General features: G+C 29.8%; 2 protein-coding genes across 3 annotated transcripts in view; one reads left to right on the forward strand and one right to left on the reverse strand.

The window, feature by feature from the left end:
- Positions 1-11,659, reverse strand: part of LOC121114479 (cyclic nucleotide-gated channel beta-1-like) — an 88,407-nt gene extending 76,748 nt beyond the window's left edge. Inside the window, exon 1 of the mRNA XM_071886862.1 lies at positions 11,363-11,659. The gene's annotated coding sequence lies outside the window, so the exon portion shown is untranslated. The remainder of the gene's footprint in view (positions 1-11,362) is intronic.
- LOC121114478 (semaphorin-6D) overlaps positions 1-22,589 on the forward strand; it is a 125,788-nt gene that overhangs the window by 34,009 nt on the left and 69,190 nt on the right. The gene's annotated exons all lie outside the window — the stretch shown is intronic.

Below are 22,589 nucleotides of genomic sequence, written 5' to 3' on the forward strand. Positions count from 1 at the left end.
TTAACATATACTGTAAATGTATACGAAATATGATATACGTCAGAAAGGAATAACAAAAGCAAACAGAAAGAGTACTCCTTCTACACATACTCGATGCTACATTCTAAACGACTGGGGATCTACATTGACTACATTGTTGTCCCTTAGATCAAAAATGTCTTCATTTGTTTTAAAGATACATACAGATAAACTTTGCTTTATTAATATTGATATGCATTTATTTTCAATCCCGTCTTAATTGATTCATTCTAGACAGTGATCATCTACCATCGGTTTTGCGACATAATTTATAAATAAACCTTTAATGATAAAAATATTATATTATAATTTGGGATGTAGTAGTTTAAAAATTTTAAAGCTCTGTCCAGCTCCGTTTTAAATCTTAAAGTCGTTTCTGAATCGGACGTAAAAGTCGTCCATTAGACAATTTGTGTTAAATGATATAATTATATAGGTATCTATATATAAAATAGTTATGTCATCATCAATCAATCGCAATCATCAAGGATCCAAGGTTTCCTATAATAGTAATAAATTCTTTAGTAATAAAGCCTAAATCCAGAATAACGACAAACTATTCATGGGTATGAAGGATACTTAAAGTTTTACTAAAGTAATTCAAATAATTAATCTGTACTTTACTGCAATATTAGTGAAAAATATATCTTCCAAATGGCGTTTTAAAATTTTGAACGTTTAGAAGGATGGTTTACAAGGAGGTGAAATGGGGTTTATTTTAATTAGCACATTGATACAACCCTAATATTTGCCATGCACAACAGTAAAATAGTTAAGCATTGATTCATCCACTATGACGGGTATCTCTGTTTAAAGTCAATTCAACTGATCCTTATGCCTATAATTATCGGTCTCACACCATGGACCAAAATTTAATAGGTCAAAAACCGTTGAACGTCATTACATCGTCCTCACATCGAAATAATTCAGTGTTAAACTTCGTATGACGTCTTGTTAACGATGTTTGTTCAACTTATATCTATTGTGTTTATTTTTTGATGAGATCGATCCAGAATTCCCGGACTGAACCACAAATCTAATATATATACATATATATATATACATATATATATATATTATGTACCCATATAATTGTGTAGGTGTATATTATAAGGGTGATGTCCTTCATATAAGCAAGTTGATGTCTCTTGATGGATTATTCTGATTAACTTAAAATCATGAATTTTATGACAACATTAAAACAAACCAAGGAAATAAAAGGTAGCTCGTAGACGAGTATATATACATAGCTATACTTATTAGGTATTAGTGCAAAGAAAAAAAATTAGGAAGTAATAATAATATGTTATTCCCTTATAAATAGGTGTGTACAATAAAAATGTTCATTTTAACAGCGGTTTTAGATAAAATGACAAGGACAATCTCACAAATCTATGCAATGGCTACTTATGCAATGTTGAAACATGAGCAACTTGGTAAACGTATCCATCTACAAGTTCTATTATTTTTTGATTTTTTTGCAAGAGTGTCATAAATAATCCCTTTCCATTTAGAGAACCTCTCGTAAATTATATCCACAAAGGGTGGTAAATTTTATTTATACACACCCAAGTACATGTATATTATATTATATTTACCAATCACATGATGATGATTTAAATCCTCACTACAGTGATTCAAGTATGTACATCTTGTAATAAATCTATGTCAACACCAAAGGCAGAATAATGGCTAGGATTTACTTAAATAACCACTTCTCTTTAGGATTTATGTCTCATAAAGAGATCCCAGATCCTTTAGTATTATATACAGGGTATAAAGGTGAAATCCAGTGCTTTTGATCTATCTACTTTAAATTAACATAAAATGCTCATTTTTTAAGATTTATTCAAAAAACAAAAACTGAGCAGTAGATACAATTATTGAGAATATATCTCACTCAATGTAGCTTCTGTTGGTCTCAATATCAGCCTAGATTCGGATCTTGAATCGCGCACAGTCCCTAGAAACTAGAACCCGATCTATATTATTGCATTCTAGGATGATGGAGTTAATCTAGAATTTCATGAGGGTATGATGACCTCTTTTGACCCTTGACTAAAGGTATCTCCAAACAAAAGAATATATCGGAATCAGTTATAGGGAGCTAGAAGGTAAAATATCCTTGTAAACCCAGTCGTAGCCATAGCTCTGGAACCAATCCTGAGTATTTTTGAAGGTGTGAAGACATCTTTCGACCATTGACTTATGGTAGCTCCAGACAAAATAATCTATCGGATTCAGGTCAGCTAGTATGTAGATCGTTGTTCCCCAAAATCCACATAAAATCCCATCTGCCTTATGCCTATGAAAATGTAAAAGGGATGAAATCTTTTGTTATTGGCTACTAAGTGAAACGTTTATATATATGTATATTTCACAGATAAAAAGCAATGTTGAATTTTTTCATAATATATGTCGGAAAAATCCGGAAATATGATGCACCGGATTTGATTGTTATGATTATATGTACCTATAATCCTTTCCTTAATCTGTTTAACAAGGCTGTGTGTGAGAGGGAGATTGAATGCCTCCTTTGAGAAAAAAACAACAAAACAACATATGTCTTTTTACACATCATACTATACATCGAACATACATTAACATACTTACCACCAATGTCTGATGTATAATATGTACAAGCATAAATGATTCTATTTGCTGGAAAATAGGTTGGAGTCACGATATGTACATTTTTTTTTCGAATTAAATCCATCTTTTCTTTTTGGGACTAACTTTAAAGGTAGCAAATATGGTGAATTCTAAAAAAAAAAAGTAGGAAATCCTTTTTAGACACGGTCAGTACATTTATGGAATTCAGTCACGCTTTGAATAAGTAATATGAATGAATGTTTCTGCTAAAAAGGAGTCATTTTGTTGAATCATCTTCTTCTTCTGGAAGATTTTTATTAATACATTTTCTGTAAAGGACAATTATTATATTTTTTTCCTTTTCATGATTGAGGACTTCTTTTGTGTGACCAAGTAGGAAGAGAGAAAATATTTACAAAACCTCCTACATAAATATACTTCAATCCTACTCCAACAACATGATTTAAAAAAAAAAAAAAACAACCATCTGACGCTATAAACACATTTGCTCTTAAAATAATACAAAAAATAAATAATAATGCTTACGTCATGTTGGAAATCTACAATGGCAGTAGCTTTGGTTTTATTGTTAATATATGGATAGTAACATGTGCTTATCTCTGTCATCGCAAGTGAATTTGGCTTCTTGTATTTTGTTTATTATTTTTAAATAAATAGAAAAAGAAGCATTTAAAATGAATTTATCATGGATTGAGTGTGTACATTGTATAATGGGTGAGACGACCTTTGCTATTATGAGGTTATTTTCTATTACTTAGAAACAACAAAGGAGTTCGAATCTAATTATACATTAGGTAACATATGTTTGTAGATACAATTGTATATATTAGCGATGGGACCAATAAAAAAATCCCAATGCCGATTCCGAGTTAATTAGGATCAATATTATCGGCATGGCTCTTGATGTATTTTATTATTATTTTAATCTTAATATTGTTGTATTCAATTTTAATACTAGAAGTTGAGTGTTTTTTTCATATCATAAAGACAATTTGGACTGAGTATCATATGATTCTTTGTTAAGTATTGATATATCATGATAAGAATAATTCAATTCATAATATCATATCATAATTCAAGAAGGAATCTGTGTAAATTCCATTTGCAGATTCTTTAATATTTTAACTAATAGTTAAAAAATACAATTTCTCTATCTGGGGCGTCCACAGGTTTTGAAAAAAAAAAAAAATCAGATTAAATTTTATAGTAAAAAGCAAACATTCCTTAAACATTATTTTCCTCATGCCGATTCTGATTCCAGAAAAAAACCAATTATCCGATTCCGATTAACCGTCCCATCACTAGTAAAAATGAATAAGATTACATAAGTGTTATACGTATAATTTATGTACCTTTGAATTTCCGTACATTTTCTATTATTGTTTTTTATAGGTACCTGCGCACTGTGAATATGTAATTTAATACAAAGTTTCACTTGTGGCTCCCCTCTGGTCATTATATGATAATTCATCTTACGTCATTGAATTAACAATATTTGTTTATTTGTACGTACCACATATTTCCCCTTTTTATTATATGTACCTATGACAGCCATATTTAGGCAGGTTTTATATTATAATACACGAAGAACCGGTTTGATTTTAAACTTTTTTCGAATTCGATTACGATTAGTGCGGAAAAGTGTTATGTTGTATTAAAATTATCTATTTTATTGTCCTACGAGGTCCTCTGTAGGTCGTACATCTCGATCAAACATTGAAAAAAGGCAAAAACTCTTTACTTTGTAAATATTGAATATGAGAACACCTTTTTAGTTATTTTGCGTAAAATAATTATTATAGACATTTCGTTAACCTAAAAAAAATATAATTAATTTTTTGTCGAAAATTGTCTTAATGCACAAAAAAAGAGAAAAAGTTTAAGGAAAATTTTATGATTTGTGTATAGCGCACATCCTTTTTTAACATTTTCAGAGAGGAAAGATCAAAATTTTCCTACGTTGTTGTTATCTCTTTTTGCTTTATAAAGAACCTTTAAAAAAAAAATAATAAATGTATTTTATATGTTATTATATTTTCTATCTTTAGGTTATTAATACAAAATTAGGATTAATGCTCTATATTAATCTTTTTGAATTAATAATTAACTTTTGTCTCCTTTTAAACTTTGAACTAGATATTTTACTTGCAGATGACATTGTTGGAAAAGGACATTTTGTATAGGCTATTTTCTTACCACATGACAAACTTTTTCGTACTATCCGAAATTGAAATTCAAAAAAAGTTAAAAAACAAACCACCCTAATGTACATAAAGTCTCTTAGCAAAAAAGAAACAACAACAACACTCACTAGAATATGATGATAGTGTCCGTTCATCCTAATCTCTCTCTGGCCTTGTAAATGGAAATTGCAATACAAATAATCTATTCTACAGGGTTGCTTATATTTATATGTGTAGTGAGGTCTGCACATACTTATAAACCTTAAAGAATATCCTATTTAAACCGAAAAGTAATTAAATGTGATTTCCATACATTCCCGTGACACAAGCTGAAGGGAGTTTTCTCGTCCACTATCTTGGATGACTCATAAACAACCAAGACTACACTTTTACGCCTATCAAATATATATATATTTTTATGTGACTTATGTTCTTTTTTTTTTTTGACAAATTTTTCATAATTTTTTTATAAACAGCAAATTTGACGAATAAATTTTAGAATGGTGAGAAAAGACAAAAAATGACAAATTTTTTTTATATTAGATCTGTCAAATTGTAACAAAATTTTTTATAGAGAATACAATAACTTTTTTGATCATTTCGATCAAAAAAAGGTACCATCTTGAATACAGTACATTGTTAATTTTTTAAATTGTGACAAAACATAAAATAATGGGCATTGCTTCTTTTCGTCCACTTTGACAACATGCCCCCCCCCCTCCTCTCATGACATCATCATCATTGGCATATCATCGAAGAAGAAAAATAAGTCAAAGCCATGGAAGATGGTGTATCAAAACTCAAGAAAGATTGTGCGTGGGCAGTGTGGTTTTCAGTTTCCTCATAAGATTGATAAAGTTTGCACTGCAAAAAACGTTGATTCCAGAATATGTGCTAAAAGATGACATTTTATGAGAATATGTAGGTGTCTACAACATGAGCCTGATTTCAGAACCTTTTAAAAATCTACTTTTGGAATGTCCGAAGCCATCAGTAGTGTTATGTCTCAGTGAAAAGATGACATTTTTACCTAACTATTCATATCAAAATTAACTGACTTTTAAGTGATAAAAAATACTATACAGTTTTCAATTATTTTTATTGACAAGGACTACAAAATTCCATGATGATCAACAGAAAAATACACTTAAATGTACATACAAATAATTGGGATCCTAGAATAACAATACATCCATCTAATAGTTTGATTTGATTCACATATTGCTGTTTTACTTCAATGCAACATTTTAGGTTTTTTTTCATGATGGTATAGGTAGTTTCCCAATAGTATAGGGTGATTATATTTAGATTTCCAAAAGGTAGGAAATGAAGATTGATTTGTGTCAGTTTTTTTTTTTTTGGGGGGGAGGGAGCGTTTTTTTCAATTTCAATAACTATTCAAGAATAGAATATAAAATTTCACTAGATTTTGATTATCTTGTTTTTTATTTAAAAACTTAAAACCTTGTTTCTTCATACAAAAAATATATTCATTTGTTTGTTCCACAAAAAACAGAATGAAAAAGTCCCCAGAAGTCCCAAACAGGTTGTTCAAATAGTACATGTTTGGTTAAATAAACGGTGGGTAACTCTATGTCTAGATTAGGGAAAGTTTCTTTAGGAATCTTTTCCTGGGAATTTGTCTATTTTGTTTAATTACAATTATATCAATAAGGCATGCCTTCAACATTCTTACGTTTTGTTATGTAATCCATTATATCAGTAAAAAGGATATGTACAAATATAATGCATGCTCAAAATGCAGGCTACTCCATCAAAAGTTATGATCCTTGAGTTGAGTTGATTCCAACGGAACTGCACCTCCTTCTTAATATTTATGTATGGTTATTACTATAGATATTAATTATACAATTAAATCAAATCGTTCATGAGAATAAGGGGAGTGACCTTGTATACATGTATTGTGTATTCATAATATGGATATGGAGGTCAGTTGCTCCTGGTGGGAGCCTTACTGGAGTTAATGATCCATTTACCTACTATTTCATAATATACTATGTACAAGTATAAGAAGGGATTATTGTTCAATGTTCCTACGTAGTAGTCGTATATTTATATGAACTTAATATGTAAGGTATATTCACAAAAATGCGAAGCAGTGGAACCACTTAATGTAATTAGTTTGTGTTCTATTTAAAAAGTGGTTATCCTCCAGTCCGTGCTAAAAATACATACATGCATGAAGGAATGCATCTTTTTATGTACCAAGTAGTGGTAAGGTTCAGTCTGAGATCGTTTTTGTTCGGTTCAATCCACAGTGATTTTTATATCTCACCACCCTATCACGTCGTTATCATTATTGTATCTTGCAACCTTTTCTCTAAAGAGAAACATGGAAAAAACCATGAAATCAACAGGTATGTGTTAGCCAAATCCTCCCAACTATTTCATTATTCAATAATTGTTGGGAATCGTTTACCAATTAACAAGAACTAATTCAAATTCAACCAAATTTTCTCCCAATTGCAGCTATACAAGTTGTACAAATAGATACAATATGGAGATCACTTTCAACTTCATATGGAGGGTTCAGGGCCAAATTGATTCAGCGCAAAATTACAAATATGAGTGGTATTGCCTACAAGTCATGTTAAAAATCTAATATTCAATAATAATATTTAAAAACAGAGACATTTAGACTGACCAAATGAATTTTTCAGATCCATTTTATTGTACAAATTAAAACACACCATTATTTATTGAAAAGATAGAGTTTCCATGCTTAATTCTATGAAGTGAATATTTGAATTACTACAATTTGTCTCTCAACCCAGGATATGACGTCATTGTACCAATGCTCCCAATATGGAAGCACACATGATTTAATTAATAATTCATCGGTTAGTGTTTATTGAAATTTAAATGAGACCAATTTAGATTGCTTTTTTTTGTGAAACCAAACGAGACCTATTTTTTTATGAGGCTGGACAATTTATTTCGTAACAACAAAAGTAATAAGAATCTCAGACCAGACTAGGACTTCTGGACCGAAACCCAACACCACTACAACAACGTTTATTAAGGACATGTATTGTATAATTCTTAGAGACATTGAACTATGACATTCAAAAGACATAATATACACATATGTAGATATTAAAATTATATCAATACGTGAATAGAAACTTAATTCCTTTTTGTTTTGTAATATGCTCGAAATAAATAACCTCCATAGAATACTAATTATATCTAATATATATATGCATACATTTCTTATAAGTTCACATTTGATATTGTACAGTACATTTAGAATAAATATACTGTACATTATCAACCATAATGATGTGAGGAAACATTTGATGAGAAGTAAGTAAGTAAGGAATCAACATATCTGTTGGAGAGCAAACGCCCAATTCCTTCTCATTTGAAACTAAATACATACATAGATACTAAGAGACGAGTACTTGGTTAAATACATTAACTTATTATTTCGTTATTAATTTTTTTTTTTTCATTTCAAATCTTAACCACACACACGTACCTTAAAAGCCACCCTGATTTTATTTTTGGTTGTGCGTGGCTATATTAAATAAAAATATATAAATTAAAATCTGTGGTTTTAAAATAAATATTGGGTTATGAAATACTGCCCTAAGAAGTCATTGAGGCCTGAAATATACACACACGTAAGTATATATGTAGTAAGTACAATATGTTCTAGGAAATGACATATCTACGTGATTCTATTCAGAACGAAACCACTACATACATATGCATCCAGTTATATTTCCTTCCTAAGTCCTAAATGATGATTTGTTAAAATCATTAAATTTGATCCTTGATGAAATGATATGGGATTATGTGGAAGAGAGAAATTTAATAAAAAAAACACCATTTTGTTCGGCCTGTGTGAATCTTAAGAAAATCATAAGAAAAAAAAGAGTCATACGTAAATAGTACTTATTATATATGTAGATATATCTGTAACTATATTTCAAACTGTAAGAAAAAAGCCAGTTTTTATAACTCTTAATTGATCAAGGACACAGTGGTATTTAATGACAATAACTTTTTTCTTATTATCACATTTTAATAAGCAAAACAAACGTACTTTGTCGTATAGAGATTATTATAATTATACTCCTTCTGTTAGTTATTTATGTTTAAAATCAGGACCGTGAGCAAGGTTTAGGGGAAATAATAATATACTTAGCACTTTTTTATTTTATTGGAACTTGATCTCGATTTTTTTGTCAGAAAATACATTTGGAATTTTTTATTGTCTAAGTTTGACATTTTATTTAAAAAAAAATCCTTGCAGTGCTGCTATTTTTTTATAATCAAGCGTGGCCCTGACCAATTACCCCCACATTCTCCGTTCTTTAATTGGCTCTGATTAAAATCATATGCTTATACAGCTTTTGATTTTGTAAAGTTTCATGGGGTTTTTCTTTTTTTTTATTACACAAAATCGATCCTTTATCACGAGGTAAATAACATCATAAATGCCCATGTATTAAAATAAAAACACAATGTAAAACATACAGAACAGTTGAAAATAAAGCCCATTTGATCAGAGTCATGACTTTAAAGATATGTGTACATTATATTAAAAAAAAAAAAGTAAATGGATCAATTGATATGATCAGTGTATTAATATAAAAAGCTACTCAAGGGCATAGTGTATATACAAACTCGGATAGAGCAATGATGAGACAGTAAAAAAAAAATGACTATCCAATCTCTAGAATCAAAGCACTCTCTAAGTACATTACTACATACATTCATTCAATTAGAACATCAATCAATGGACAAAGTTATGTGCATAAAGGCCTACACTTGCATCTTATGTTTGAATATTTTACGATTGAGTTCATTTAGGTAATTGTTTTTGTAATTTGGGATGCCTTATAAAATTAAAATACTCCGTTCAAAAGGATTGTTATGAAATAACGAATGTATTGAGGATGTAATTGTTTGTAACTACGTCCTACAACTGCTTTAAAAAATATATTAAATTGACACTGCAATCAATCAATGGAATTAATAGATACAATGCAACACACCAATGATGCATCAGTTACATAATTTATGCATTTTAGTATTATAAATAGGGACGTAAATAATGGTGAGTTATGTTGTTCTTGGTAGTCTGAGCAGTGTTTTAAGTTTTATAATGCTGCTATATTTATACTTTAGTTCGTGAGGATAGAGAAAATCTAAATATAAAGTTCAAAATAAATTATTGGGAGTTACAATCCCAAGTTTTGACTCCGAGTAGAATTGAGGATCAGAAACGGAGTCATTCCTGCCCCAGTCCTTGCTTGATAAGGAGTGGGATTTGTGTTTATTTTCTTCATATAACAGATGCTTTGAGCTGATTTACAATAGACGTCATAACAGCTAAGCTGCTCTCCTCTCAAACATTCTTCAAATTCTCAGGGTTACCATGTTAATTTTTGATTATTTTTTTTACATACTGAAAATGCTTACGAACCCTAAATTAAAAGTTCAAAATAGATGCTGACTGTCTAAAATAACTATTATTTACATTCATTGTACTGTTAACTAGCCACTTGACCCTTTAAAAGGAAGAGTGGTTGAATCAGAGGCAGTTTTAGACGTAGAAGGATTTAATTTTTGAACGATAATAAAATAAAATAATATTTCAGATTTAAAGAATTATTTTTATATGTAATAAAAAAAAGTGATTGGGGTCTTTCCTTATTTTTAATGTGACTTTGATTTCAAGTTGAATGAAAATCGAACATATCATTAATTTATTAAGAAATACTCAACACACGCTCCGGACAGGATATAAAAAGATGACTTGTCAAAGGAAAAGAGAACACCCTACGTTAGATGAAGTTTCTTTAGGAATGGTTATAAACAGCTTTTTAAAAGGCTAACAATTTGCTAATTTGATCAGTGAATGAATAAAAGCACCGCTAAATTTATAAGAACATATTATTTGAGTATATCGTTTACAATTTTTCTACACCAGTACATTCTAAATTTATTCAATCTACTATAAACACAATCAATATCTAAATCATGAAAAAATGCAGTTACTTGTTCCAACCATCAGCACCATCGTTATCTTTGTTGTATCTTGCAACTTTTCATCCAAAAATCAAATGAAAAAAGATCCCAAATCTGTTGGTGTGTTTCCCAGACCCACCTAATATAGTGCTATCATTCAATAATTGCAGGAAATTGTTTGTCAGCTTAACTAGACCTAAGTTTGGATTCAACCAATCAAGGTTCAGAACACTGCTTAGAAGAAAAAAAGCAGAAATAAACAATAGCTGACGTTAATGTACGTTTAAATTCTGGCTGTCAGATAGATAATATATACTTTAGCTAAATACGGTAAAATGTATTTAAATAATCTTATAATGAGAAATCGTACTTTAGCAAATACAAACTGATCTAACAAAGACTAAATTGAGTATTGCTATATAAAGAAAAAGTCTTAATAATAATTATTTTAATAAATATACAGTGTGGGGATTTTAAATCCGGAAAGTTTAAGGATAATGTATATTGCAATTAATCTCCCGAAAATAAATAAGCTATTTACAAACCTTTTGTCTTACACGACAGGGTCCATAGTGAAGTCAATCACTCAAACCAACCATCTCCAGCTTCAAACACAGCCTCATACCTGTCCCTGAACAAGGCCTTCATAAAGAACTCCTCCTCCATGTTGGGCACTACTTCGGGAATGGAAGACTGCAAGGAGTCAACATTGTTGTGTTCACGTTTAATGGACTATTCTCAAAGAAATTCCGCACAATGTAGTCCAAGAGGTTTCTAATCATTGAAGTTTAAGGCCCCATTTCCTTTCCCACAAAATTAACATTAAATTTTTTTTTGCTTTTCTGAAATAAATCCAATTTTAGTTAAACGATTTGGACAAACAGCACCAATTTAAAATTCTAGCATAATACCAGATCAGTGAACGTCAATTTAAGCTCTTTAGCATAATTATCTATGGAGTTATAAGGGTCTTTGTATGTGTGTCCAGTATGGAGGCACACAATAATGGTAGTACGGTGTTCATAATACAATTTTGTCATTTGAATATGATGAGTACACTTTCATAAATATTCACCTCAGGTTTGCCAAGATATTGATGTCTAAACTTGTTCTGGATTTAAAATCCCAGTCCTGAATTCTATAAAATCCAAATAACATTGTATAGTGTTTTATACATTTCCATCCCCCTGACTCAATCTATTTCTTGCTTTTATTATTCTCCCCATTAAAAGTAAATACAAAGGCGTATACACAGTAGCCTTATGTCTCAATTAGAGGTTACTTTATCTTTTCTTTTCTATTTCCCTTTCAATGGTTTTATATCAAAAGAAGAAAAATGGCTTCCTTTTTCTCTTTCTTTCTCGTTCTTCACACACTCCCTCACTATCTATTTCATCATACTCATACCAATTACCTTAACATAAATATATACATACATGACCAGGTGGATAAAGTGACTTGGGACACAATGACCAAATAAATAAAAATTGTCTTTTCTTCTACATTCTAAAAGGCATTCATATGCGTATATGTGGATATTATACTGGCCCTTAAACTTTGTTTCGTTTTTTTTTTTTTTAATTTTGGGAGGAAACATAGTCCAAAAATGTTCATTTTGATAATAAATGACGTAGTATACAGTTTAACCATAATCTTTGACGTTTAGAGGTTGCATACAGAATTTATTTATGAGTGCAAAATCTAAAACGTATCTCCCTTTTTCTCTCAGTCATCTGAATTTTCAAATGAGTATTCCACTTTGTTATTAATCTTGCAAAAAAATTTATGTAGTTTTCTACTAATATGATAATTTATTGTAAAAGAAAGTAAATACACTTTTCCCATTTAAAGTTAATTTTTACAAAAAAGGTTATAAAAACACGGAAGATATTATTGTTCATATTTTAAGGAACTATTAATAATGAATGGCTTTATTTTTATAATATGTTGACTATTTTGTAGGTAAGAATTATATTGTTTTCCTAAAATTCTTAAATTTACAAATTCAAAGTCTGTGTGCAACCTCTAAACTTTAATCAAAATGACTCAAACTTAATGTTTTTTCATCTCTTACCAAAAAAACTCATTTTTGAACTATGTCCCCTCAAAGATTTGGAAGGAAATCATTTTAAGCAACAGTCTAATATATATATATATATATTGTATAATACTATTTTCCATTTCTAAAGAAATAATAATAAGATAACTTTTCTTTATTTCTTTTATATTCATGTCTATTATGATTTATACGATTGTATAGCCTTAAAAAACCTAACTAAAGGTAGGTTAGGGAAAAATGCATATGGAAGATAATGATGTCTTCATTAAGGTTTCTTGGACTCAGTTATGTCTTTATTCATATATGGACTATTACATTATATATATGTATAGATTCGATTGAGCTTTTCCTCATGTACAATCGGATATTAAGCAACAAAAAGCTTGATCCCTTCCTGCATAATAGCAGTCTAATATCTTGACTAATTTCACTTTCTTTCTTAACTGTGAGAAAATCCCCGTTATTTTTGATTACAATGTTTCCTTACACAACAAAAGCTGAACAGCTGAAACAAAAAATAAACAAGTTTTGATTTTATTCCATGTCTCTAAGTGTGAAAATATCGGAGCAACAGCAAAAAAAGCCAACGCGTGTGCGATCTCTTTTGTGCTGGTATCAGTGTGGAGAAGTCTGTAGATGCCGTTGGCATCTATCCGAAAGCACTATAACATCAAGAAGTCTATTAAGGACGAGAATGGTAGGAATATGGCTGACTTCTGGTCGTCTGCTTCCATGTGACCTTACTCAATCCATGGACTTTGCAGTTTAATTGAAGAAAAATGTCTGCATAATCTCCCATCTAAATTTTGGTTCGCTCCAAGATGCTATCGTGGCATCGTGGTACGCCATGGAGACGGCCTTCATCGTTAAGAGCTCCCAATCTTTTTGTTGGTGTGTCTAGGCTGTTAATGTTGGTAAAGGAGGACGTATTGAATATAAAATATAGCTAAATATATTATTTAAAAATATCCCAAATTTGTTTTGAGCTAGCTTTTCCTGTTCCCATAAACATAATTTTTTTTTAATATAGTCATGCTACTGCAAGTTTGGTTTCCCTACTATTATATATTGTATGAAAGTAAGGGAATGTTTAAAATGGATGGAGCGTTAAATGGCTACTAAGCATATTCAACAGTTGAATTTAATTTATTTTTATTCAATTATTTAAGCTAATTAAAAGCCAAAAAACATATTTTCTTTTATTAGTGCGTGATGAATATTTCATTTTTGTTTGTGTTCAGCTGAATCTTTCAAAATATGTAGAAATGTTGCACATCATAGAACCTACAAATCCTATTTGGAAGATAAAAAAAAAGAGAGTATTACTGGTTGCTGCAAATTTTACTCTGTTAGGTTAATATTCAGAGTATAAAAAGTATTTACATTAAAAAAAGGTTAAAAATCAAGTCCGCAATGCTGTTTTTATATTAATTGCCCATTTTTATATAAAATGGAGCATTAAACATATAAAAATGAAAGTTTTTTGGAGTTTTTATATTATTAACAAAAATTAATCATATCTCCAATGATATTGGTTGGTTGGTTGGTATACTCAAGCTCGATTATTCAACTTCTACTTAAAAACAATGTACATTGTACAAAACATATTTTTAACTATTTTTTATTTTGCCAAAATTTAATTGTAAATACATAAATTCATCATATAACAAAATGCTATCCAGCTTTATCTATAAAACCAACAGACATAGTCAAGCAGCATAAAAAATGCTTGAATCATAAATCATGACTCTCTTGATGTTGTTTGAGACAGAATGACAAATAATTTTCATAGCTACATACACATAACCAGCCATTTCCTCGCCAATTACTTGCTTTTAAGAACAACTATGTGTGTATTTTGGAATGACTCTTTAGAATGCGAAAAAAACACAGAGCTATAGATGATTACAATAAATGAAATATGAATATAAAAATCAGGGATGGGCTTTCTTAGAAAATACTAACAATAAATATAATGATACTCATAATAAATCTGTAGTATGTACGTGGTATATTGTATAATATACATATGTATAGGACCCCAACACCATTTAGTGAGCATCCATGCATGTAGAAATATTCAATTATAATGGAGTCTTAAGTAGGTTAAGATTTATTTTTTGTAGCAAAAAAATTATGAACATTCTAATTTATTCTTATTATAAATATTGGCATAGCTTTGGAGTAGAATAAAATCGATCTTGATTAATATGCTTCACTAAGAGAATAAAGAACAAATTCGGTTAAACAAAATGAACCTTTATTACATTTGTTGTCAACTTTTCTTCTTCTAAAAATAGAGGGAGAAAAAAAGGTCTGAAATAGTATGGATGCAAGGGAGGGATGCAAAATGTCCCACGGAATTGTAAAAATAAAAGAAACCCAAAATGAAAGTGGTTCCCCATACAATTTGAAGAATGTTTGGTAAGAGAGTTGTCATGACGTTGTATTAGATCAGCTGCAAGTAGCCATGGGAGGAAGGAAATAAATACAAATTTTACTCCGTAGTTCATAGTAAGGACATAAAAGTTGGAATTACTCCAATGTCGATCCTCAATTCTACTCCAAGTCAAACTAGAACCCATATTTATGATCCTTATTGTTAATCTCAGTTTTTCAAATGAACGACCCCTTATTATTACTTAGATGTTTTCTCCTCAAGAATGAAATAATAATAAAATAATCCTGATGCGCTAAAAGACACTGCATTCTAGGACATATTTTAAACACTTTCTTTCTGGCCTATTATGTCATTCTCTTTAACTTCTAGTCTAATCTACTGCTGAGATGTGCTAGATTGGAAAAAGAGGCAAGGGAGTTTTCTCCTCTCACGTTCTCAATTGATAGCCAAAAATATTTAGAAAATGGGTTAAATTATCCATTTCCATCCTCTAAAATAGTTATTCCTCATCTTGTTCAACGACAGCTAACGGCAGTGTGAACCTATTCTCTATTTATTAGTAGATATATTCAGAACTGAAAATAAATTGTTTCAATTTCAGGAATCAGCGTTCAAAACCCTAATAAAGAATGGGAGTACACCGATCTGTCAGCTCATAAAAAATACTTCATAGTTTTTGGGAGTCAATTGTCTGAATCAATGAAACTACTACATTTAAAAAAAAATCCTATAATGACAATAACTAATTCATGGTAACTCAGGGTTCCATTGAGAGGCTATTACCTCAATAACTAACGTGATTTTTATATATCCATATATAGCCTTACTTACGTAAGATACATATAGGTATACATCAATTTGACACACTAAATCATTTTATTTTTTTAAATGATATTTTGCTATTTATTATACATTTGTGCAAATGATACTTTTGGAAGAACTCTAGTTGTTTTTGTTTTCTTTAAAAAAGACAATGGGCCTTTGTATTTATAAGTATTGTTATATTGGAGTTTCATCTAATAATAATTAGAAAACTTTCTCTCATTTGAAGATATCTGTGAATTGAGATTCAGTCCTTTAAAAAAAGTAGCTCAAACGTGGATTTCTAACGTAGATATATATGTATAATATATATGCATACATAGAAATAATATACGGTTATCTAAAAATACACGTACATACATATGTAGATACAAGAGCAGAAACGAAATGCTAAAAATAAATATAGTTAAGCAGTTATTCAATCCACAATTAATCAAGTGACTGACTTGTTCATACATACATACAAAGATATATGAATGTAAATTTAATGAGGAAATAACGTATCAAGGATTCTCCATGGTTGTGCATTCTTTAAAAAAAAAAGAAAGGAATAGTGATTAAATTTGTGTGTATAATATATATATATATATATGTATATAAATCCAATTATAGGGCGATGATATACAATATAATATAATATACAACCTTTCAACTAATTATAATTTTAGTTTTCAGCGAAATAAGAGATTTATTTATAAATACATATAAGATGATTTTGCAACAGACAAAGATACGAAGGTAAATGCACCTGAAGATGCCTTAAATTTAAGAAATACACCTATGTTAGATTGTGATAACTTTTTTTAAAATGAAAAGGGTATTAAAATTGCCCTTTTAATGTATAATGTGGCTTGTCCCAGGATTACAAAAACAGTTTTGAGTACACTCTAAGTCTTTTCTCAATTCACAACCTGCCATTTTAAAGATTTTAGCATATTTTAGTGTGTTGTTGCAATAATAAATTGCCTTGAACAATAATTCACTCTATTGATATTATAAATCAGTTTAGTCATGTCCAAATGGTCTTATAAATCACATCAAATAACCAATAATATCAGAAAGTTTTGGTCGTTAATACTTTTTCAATTTTATTAGCGCCACACAAAATGATTTTTTTTTCTTGTGACATTTTCAAATGTGTATGATTGAATTTTCGATACTGCATAAATTATCCATTTGCTCGTATTTTACAAACGGAATCATTATTGTATGGTAACACCATACTATAATTTGCCAAAATCTATTAAATGACCATAGTGAGCTTAGGAAAGATTAAGAGTGAAGACAAAAGCTATTTTTGTAGTCCATACATTAAATGGGTACTTCAAAAGTAGTGATCAATCTAACCTATATACCCGTATATCCATAACAACATGGAATGATTTGCTAGAGGTTATATTTCGTACTCTTTTCTTTGCGAAGGGATGGTGATGACGATGCAGGCATGTACATGATTACCATTACTTTATTTAATGCAAAATGGGAGCTTCAATTTGGAGGCTAATAATTACATTCAGAGAGTTTTTTTTTTTTTTGCGATAATCATGTATTGAAATAATAGCAAAATATTGTCTGCAATCTGTGTGTACATTGCATATATTATGGTGTTCTTAATCATCAATTACCTTGTTTATTTTTTAAAGGCATTAAATATATTATTATTTACTTAGATCCATCAGATGGTTGGTGGCTACATAATATCAGATCTACAATTTGTATAGATAATAATGAAGTAAAGAAGAAAATAAAGCATATAGAAAAATATAAGAAATGGTGCATTCACCCAAAATATAATAGGGAAAACATGTGTGTGTCTGTTTTTTTATCTCTCACTTGAGTATTTTTAACATCGTGTACATAGACTATATATGTATGTATATATTGTGTACAAGTTGCAATTTTTGGTCAAGCTGTAGCTTGTGTAAACAGATAAATAATATACCATTTCTACGTCCCTTTTTGTTTGATTTAATTATGTACAACCTTAGTCACTCTGTAACTACAACGTGTCACATTGTCTTAAATTTAGTGTTGGATCCGTCCTACAACTCCACTTCTAATCACTTTTTTTTTCCTTCCCCTTCAGTCTTTTTTCCAATCGGACTTGTCTTTTTCACAATTTAAGTTCTAAGGACCATTTAGTCAGTAGTCCTTTTTATTTTTTTCACTCTTAGCTAACAACAAAAAGTCATACATATCATATTTGATGCTTAAGTATTGGAATCCTTAATTTAATTTTTTAAATAATTTTTAAGCTCAAAAACTTTCTGAATGCAATTGAAAATATATAACAATGAATCACTCAACAGAACAAAAATTTCATACTTTCAGCGTTGCAAATTGGCTTATTGAAAAAATTAAAACCTTATTTTTTTTTATCTTCCATAATATAACTCGACCAACTCATGTAAAGTAGTATTAAAAACTTTCCACGGTATTTACGGTAGTAAGCAATATAGTCTGTGGAAATCTGGAATTGAGAAGTAAATTATTTTGCTTCGACAACTCAACACAAAGAATTCCCGATCGTGTTAGCCAAGACTCTAACAGTTTCAATTTTCTGATGAAATTTTGACATATTTTGTACAATATATTAGAAGATGAGGGTGAAATTCTCATGTTTAAGTTCCATGGCTAATTTTATGGATGTTATATGGAGACAAACGATCATTTATTTATTAGAACAGCAAAAACAGTCCAACAGTTTCTATGAAAAATACAAAATTTCAGTCTGAATGCTCAAATATCTTGGAATTTTCACTATATCGTTTATATGTTAAAGATTAAATATCTATTTGACTGGTGTCATGAAAATGACTGGTTAATTAATACTCAGTATGAAACATTATAAGCTTCAAGAACCCTTAATTTTATTACTCCTACATACATAATCATTAATTTCAATAGAGCAGAATGAAATAATAATATTATCAATTAATAATTATTGATAATTAAGCAATATGAATGAGGATTTAATAAAATAAAATATTATGATAGGTGCAAATTGCAATTTGTACAGTCTGCTTATAATTGTACATACAAGATATAACTTTTACAAAATGCTAACTTGTAAACAACATGTTATACACCTAACAACAACAAAGTGACTGTAGATCCAAAGTTACTTTTTAAAAGAGTCTTATCACAAAAAATAAACCATGAGTCACAATGTTTCTCTCCTTACTTGAACGTATTTTCTTCCAATGAAACGAGAAAAAAATATATTTCTTATGGAAGAAAAACGATTTCTTAGACATACGTAGTGATGAAAATCATGTGGGCATGTAAAAAAACAACAACATTGTAACCCTGACAATTTGAAGAATGTTTTGGAGGAGATCAACTACTATCTGCTATGACATGCAGACAACATTTTTTGAGTAAAATGCAAAATATTTAGAATTGCATCCCTACGAGGCCACCCTTAAAAATATATTAGATACATATTAAATAATTCATCTGTCCCGCTACCACGTAATATAGCTTGTACAATCAGGTTGCACAAATAGTAAATGATAAAATCAAATTGTACGAATTCAGAGGACTTAATTTTTACACGCCCAATGCGCTCATTTTTCCTTCTCTAATAATAAGATTCCTATTATTCATTGTATACATTCTTCATCGGTTCCAATTAAGTAGATTTATTCCTGGTGTGGACATTAAACCATTGAATCCGAAAAAAAGAATGCAGTATCGTTTGAAAGACGCTGCGTGGGACGGGAACTCTGTCACGTCGAAATTTCGTCAAGAAAACAATGTATTTTTTCAAGTCCGACGAAAAATTTGACAAAAATGTTGTGTTTTATTTTGTTTCGTCTTAAAATCATGTAAAAAAACATTTATTTGACGAATACATTTCTTGTAGTCAGAGCTGATAAAATTAAGACAGGAAATAGGTAAAAGAACGTTATACTATCGAACAAATGAATACCTTAATATCTGATGTGTTGAAGCAATGCAATGTATAGTTAGGAATGTTTTTTTCACACTTTTCAAATATATATGTATAGTACTAGACCTATCAAAACAGATTTTGCACTTATTTACTGAGCCTAATTGAAAAGCGCATCCTTTGTAAATTTTGATATTTTGGACATATAGATTGCAGATATGGATCGAAAGTTTTGTTTTGTCTTCCTTATCCACAAAAGAAAATTTAAAAAAAATGGTTAAATATATATATTTGTACCTGTTGGGAGGGGAAATTGCAAGAGCAAAGGTCAAATGCACAAAAAGGAAGCAAAGTAAAACACATGTTCGTGCATAACTGCAAGACCAAAAAGCAAAATATAAAGCGTAACCGGAGTGGTTTTTTACTTACAAACATACATATGTGAATATTGACTTAATGAAGATAACAAATTACTCTCACCTGGTGTCTAGTGGAACTGTTTTTACAATAATAAAAACCTTAACCTAAATTATGTATGGGAGCCGCATTATCAATTATTATTTTCGATGATACTCGTATGCATATTATTTGTCATGCCCCAAAGGAAGAATAGTGACCTTAAAAGAATGCAGTTATGATTAAATATCTAAATATATTTGTTAGATGAATCAAAATGGGGGAAAAAAATATTTTTAGGACTCAAGAAGATGTGTATAATTCTTTTAGGACATATGAAATAGTATCTGACAAGAATTATATTTAACATTCCAATGAAGGCAGACTCTATCTACCCTTGACCTTTAATGAAGCCAATATGGCCATACATACTTACTTTTCTATCTTTTGTTGAATTGAAAGTATTGTCTCCACATTTCCTACATACACAGTTACAGTTAGGAATGGTTTATGATGTAATAGGTCGATTACTATTATTCACTTTTCGTAACAAAATATCGATGGATACATCATTTATAATATCATAGATAGTGATGTAGGTAGTTCTGGAGATGGCTTTTGGATTTGAAACTAATTTTTGTGGATCTGAGTTCTAGATGCTTCGGTTGTCGAGATCGATCTTTTTAACTTCTCTGCATCCAATCCTCAAAGTATTGCTCTCAAATGAACTCAACTGTGCCCTTAATATCTCAAATACTCATACAATGTTTCAAAAGGATCCATTTCTTACCTCAATTAATTTATGTTTCTTCCAAGCAATGACCTCATTAATGTCTTGAATGGTTTCATAGTTTAATCCTTTCCCATTCTTCTTGAAAGTTTTTAATCCCATTCATACCCATGATATCATATATATTTTAAAATTCAATTAGATGGGATCTCCCTAAATTTTTTTATTGAAATCAATGTATAGATAGGTATTACTTACATAACTCATATCAATATTTTTTTTTAAATCTCGCTCAGAGTTTCACTTTTCTAATACAATCTTACAATTTCACATAAATCAAATATATTTCACATATTATTATTTTGTACATTGGTAGGTAGGTTCAATTCTATGTGTAATGTAAGTATAAAAAAACGTACAAATAAATGATGGTTAATGCAAATGGTGGAGTAATGATGATATTTCAAGTCCCGTCTTACTGCCCAAAAATGTGAATTCTTGTGCATAGATGAAATAATATCCATTTTTGTGCATTAAATCAACAATCAAATCCTAAATATACCTATTTATACTGGGTGCATCATTAGTCGTTAAAACCATTCTTTTTAAATATTAAGTCATGGCTTTATAGGAGGTTGAGAGATTATGAATTATATTATAACACATTTTTAGATATTTTGACTATATTTATAATGAACAAAATACTCCCGATAAAATAAACAGTAAAACCATCATTTCAAAATAGAGCTTACACGTATTTTAGTTGGAAACTGACCTTTTGACTTTGCCATCCACTTTTGAATTTCTAGAAGCACCATTTATAGTATTTTGAAAAAGTAGCCAATACCTCTTTCAGATATTTCAAAAACTTAATGTGGCCAAATACCGATTAATTCTTGGTCAACCGTTGTTTCTAGACCTTGGTAATCACTTCAGAAGGAGAAAATGCACTTTACACAATATGGCGCCCTCTCCTACACGCCCAACATTTAGAAGCAGGACATGTGACCACTTTTATCTCCATACCTAAGCTCGCTCGATTACTACGCAAATTGAACAGGGACCAGGAGGCGTCGAGTGGAGGCTTGCAACGAGGTAATGGAAGAGTCTTCGAAAAATAAGATACAAAATATACTCCTAAAAATTATGTCCTATAAAATTAATTTTTTTGTTACAACAAGCATTTTTTCTGAACAAATTCGAAAGTGTTACACGCCTAATGACCCACCCGGTATATACAATATATAAAACCTTCATACCAACTAATAGCACTTTTTCTCTTTTTTTAAATGATTGCTTTTAGCCATAAGGGGTTTATTTTAGCTTTTGCAATTAGTTACATAGGTAAGAGAAGGGGAAATCTATTTTCATTGTTGGAGGGATATTATTGGATATTTGGCATTAATTGAAAAAAATAATTAAAATGATATATTGAGTTACTACTTTGGGTACATAGATATACATAATAA

Source organism: Lepeophtheirus salmonis, chromosome 3 (assembly GCF_016086655.4).
Source record: "Lepeophtheirus salmonis chromosome 3, UVic_Lsal_1.4, whole genome shotgun sequence".
Lineage (NCBI taxonomy): Eukaryota > Metazoa > Arthropoda > Copepoda > Siphonostomatoida > Caligidae > Lepeophtheirus > Lepeophtheirus salmonis.